General features: G+C 45.7%; 1 long non-coding RNA gene across 1 annotated transcript; it reads right to left on the reverse strand.

Moving 5' to 3' along the window:
• Positions 1 to 208: 208 nt before the first annotated feature.
• On the reverse strand, positions 209 to 3,907 carry LOC119248252 (uncharacterized). The gene is made up of 3 exons (XR_005125880.2): positions 3,707 to 3,907; positions 1,745 to 1,862; positions 209 to 336 (listed from the first exon to the last, which is right to left on the reverse strand). It is a non-coding gene; the product is annotated as an uncharacterized LOC119248252 (long non-coding RNA).
• Between the last annotated feature and the right edge of the window lie 309 nt (positions 3,908 to 4,216).

Here is a 4,216-nt window from a genome sequence, read left to right on the forward strand (position 1 = left end):
ATATTCAATTAAAAAAAAAAGAAAGAATCTATCAGCTTATTGGACTGTAAAATCCAGTGTAGATTTGGTCCAGCTTCACATAGAGGTGCAATATTATCAGGACCCCACCTTTTTTCACCTCTTGACTCTGCTTTCCTATATTTAGCTTCAACTTCAGTTTTTGTAAAAAAGCAAGGTAGCTACTTTAGCCACTTTCTTTAGGCTCAAGTCCTTCTATATAAGTATATGCTCGAGCCAGCATATGAGGGACACTCATTTATTAATAGTGCTTACACAGATTCCCAGATTCTCTATGACTAGATCCGCTTGGGTACGTATCCTTCCTTGAGACAATTCCTGTAAATCAGAAGGATGGAATTATTCTGATAGGCTCCCCTCTCAGTCACCCACTGGGGCTTGGAGAATTTTGTGCTTTGATTGGCCAGTTCTGGGTGACATGCCCCTCCCCTACTCTGAGTTACTGAAGAGAGGTAATCCTTTAAAAGAAATCTGGAACGGGTGTTGGCAGGGAAATCAGCAAATGAACATTACACTGATTGTGTCACTGCATGACATAAAACAGCAACAAAACCCCATGATTTTCAGGATCAAATCCCAGCCCTTTGATATGACCTTTGTTCATTTTATTAAACTCATCTTCTTTCCCATCTCCAGTAAGTGCTTCCCTCTTGGCCAACTTTACTCCCTCCAAGGTCAAAAGAGTTTCCTTGAAGAAAAGTAAAGGAATGCCAAAATAGAGTTAGGAAAATTCTAATATATTTTAAATGTTTTGGTTAAGTAATACTTTCAACACATGCAGGAAAACTTTCATGGCCACACAACTTCATTTGATGATTAGGCCCTAAATCCTAAAGCTGAGGCTCTCCATCATGGTGAGGTCCAAGCTGAATGGGCTTCCAGACACACTCAATGCTCCCTAGCTTAAGAGGCCGTCGGCAGCCTCACAGCATCTGAACCTTTTTCCAAAAGCTGTTCCTTACTTGGAAATGCCTTTCCCTGACCCTTTCCTTTGTCTGTCTGAATACATACCCTGAAATTCAAGCAACCCATCCTTCAAAAGGCCTCACCTGCCTTCCCTACACCAGGGATAATTAATCTTTTTATGCTTTGAATCCAATCAAAAAAATGAATTGGTGATATGGTAATATAGGTGCTTCTAAGATAGGTGTGAATAATAATATCCAGCAGCAAATCTAATAACTGCCTCTGTTTTCATATCAGGATGCACATAAATGTTCTTCCAAAGTTGCTGTCACAAATGAAATGTGATATGGGAATATCTGGGATTACAGTGTGTGGCAAAGTCCCAGGCTCTGCTAATCCCACTGTGCTTTGTTAGCTACAGTCATCTTAGCTAGACTTACTTCATTTCAGCTAAGGTTAGTAAGAATTAAGATACAAATTTTTCTTGTCCATGTTTAAGGAGCCCCTAAATTCAAGCTACAGACTGCAAATGAACAACACTACCCTAGTCTGATTTTGATGGTTTTGATTAAGATCTGGAAGCATTTTGTGTCTGTCTGTATTATGAGGTTTCACCTCTTCTGCTCTCAAAGGGGACTGAAACATATGGGTAACCCATAACCATAACCTCCCCTCCACCATCTACGTACAGGAGGGGCACAGGGTGATGGGACAGATGGAGAGGAGCTTGGACCCCTGCTAGCAGCTCTCAGCCTCAGCCCCAATCTCCAGCATTCAGTGGAGACCCAAACTGGGGTGCTTTACCCAATAAGATTCCCACCTTGCTAGAGAGCAACCTCCTGTTTCTAAATTGCTGTCTCCTGAGCTTGGCCCCTGGAGGTCCAGGAGGAGGAGGGAGAGTTAGAAGACTCCATTCTCTGGATGGACTTGATGGAGGGCTGAAAATACATTAATTTAACAACTTCTGAAAAAAGACAATCATGGTTTTCATCTATTTCCTTTTTACCACCAAAGGTTAAAAAAAAATAACAAGGAGACTGTGCAGCTTGTCTGCACCTTTGTCTCAGGACCCTTGGACTTGAGTGCAGAGAGCCTCCAGACCCAAGGGACAGCAATGTGGTTCAGATTTAATTTGGTCATTCATTTGCTGGGTCACTTTCGTTCTGGGCAACCCACTGGTTTCTTCCTGGTGCCAACTGGATCACCAGGTGATGCAGCTTTGGTTACAGACTTTGGTTTATTGAGATTTGGGGATTCGTGGAGGGTGGTGTAGACCAGAAGTCTACCAGGTGGTTAGTTTGTCCCTTGAGATATTTAAAATTTGCAGAATAAGAAATCTTCTTTCAACAGAGGGGAGACTTCATATTAAAAATCTGGACTTTCAGTCTCTTGTGGAACATTGGAAGGCCTGGCAGTACTAGGTCATTGTCCCACATTCCAATGTCTGCCTGGGACTGAGTGATGTTTGCTGTCACCTTCCATTGCCAGGTCACCCTTCCCCACTTCAGGCTTCCAGGCTTCCCAATGCTTTTAGGATACAGACCAACATTCTTTCCGTGGCCCATAAGGCCCGCACAGCTCAACTCCAGTCTACCTCTGGGAATAATAACAGCAAACACAGAGATAGTGCTAAACATGTGCCAGGCACTTTCAACCCTCAGGACAACTCTAGGAGGGAGGTATTATTATTATTAGTGTCCTCATTTTATTGGCAGGAAGAGCAGGGCACAGAGAAGTCAAGTAACTCTCATCTAATTAGGACACAGCTAAGAAGTGCTGGCACTGGGTTTCAAACCCAGGCAGCCAGCCCCTTGGAGACTTGGCTCTTAACCATTCCAGGCCCTCTTCACTTTCCAGGTACATGGTTTCCTCCCATTACAGCCTTAGTGGTGTTTCTCTCCTCCCTGCTGTGCTTTTCTGCCCTTTCCCTGACCTTAACCACTGGATTTCCCCTCATCCTCCAGTTCTAGCTCAGATGCCTCAGGGGAAGCCTCTGAATGTCTGAACCCCAGAGCTTGTAGTTTTGGTTTCTTTCCTCTCCAGCAACACTTCCCAATAGAAGCTGTGATGAAGGAAATGCTCTATATTTGCGTTACCCGGTATGGTCTCCTCTAGACACCTTGGTGGTTGGGCTCGTGTGACTGAAGAAAGGAATTATTCCTCTTGCTTAATTGTAATTAATTCAACATTGAATTTGAATAGATGCCTGGCATGTTGCTGCCATATTGGATGGCACAACTTGAGAACATTGGTCTCATGTGGGAATTACACTCCTTTGCCCCTATTGATTTGGTCTCTGTGTCTCAGTCACTGGGGCCCTGCTGACCCCATAAATTCTGTGGGGGCAGACTGGGCATCTTTTGCTTCTCTCTGTATCCGTGACCCTGTAGTCAGTGCCTGGCTCATCTCAGTCACTGGAGGATAGACAAACTTTTGTCTCCACCACAAAAGAATGTGCTAGACAGGCAGTCCAACATTCCAGGGCAGGAGTAACATTGCAACAGCATGGACATTTTGGGGAGAGCTGCATTTGAACCCAGGCTCCAAAACCTTTCAGCAGTGTGAGCTTTCACTTCCTCATCAGGAAAATGGAAATGGTAATAATTTCTATCTGAGGGTTGTTGTGGGGGCAAAGTAAAAGTTATACTAGTAGTTAAGATTTATTGTGTGCGAGTTTCCCACATCTCATTTCTTCACTTCTCTCACTGAGCTGAGGTTTGCTGGGGCTAGGTGACATGGGGACAGGTAGGATGCCCAGTGGCACAGCTGTGTTTGAGCTCACCTGTTTCCCTCTCCAGCACTTGCTCTTAATCGTCAAGTAAAAAACGTGACTCGTGGCAGAAATCCTGGCGTGTTTGACTGTTACTCAGCACGTCCTGCTGGTCCAGCTGCCGCAATGAAACCCTCTGTTGGTGTGAGCCCCTTCTGGGGGCAGCCCTGGGCAGCCAGGGCCTTTGTGATGTCCAGGTGGCTGAGCCCAGTGGAGAAGGAGGCCTCCTTCCTCACAATAGACCTGGAGGTCCTGAGGGTTGGGGATGGGCAGAGCACCAGGTGTCAGTGAATGGGCTGGTGACCCATTCAGTCTCTCTGGCGACCTTGCTGCTGCCCTCAACTTTGTGTGACTCAAGTGGTCACTTCAAGCCTGGCCCAGCTGTGAGCGGTCAGCTTTTCTAGGCTCAGGCATGGCCGGGGTAGGTGGGGGCTTCTATTGAGGCTCCTTGGAGACTCCCCTTTGAGGAATTCAGACCCTGAGGCTGAGGTGGTAGTGGTGGGAATGGAGTGAGTGAAGAGG

Source organism: Talpa occidentalis, unplaced genomic scaffold (assembly GCF_014898055.3).
Source record: "Talpa occidentalis isolate TD23 unplaced genomic scaffold, MPIMG_talOcc4v2.1 talOcc4.16, whole genome shotgun sequence".
Taxonomy (NCBI): domain Eukaryota; kingdom Metazoa; phylum Chordata; class Mammalia; order Eulipotyphla; family Talpidae; genus Talpa; species Talpa occidentalis.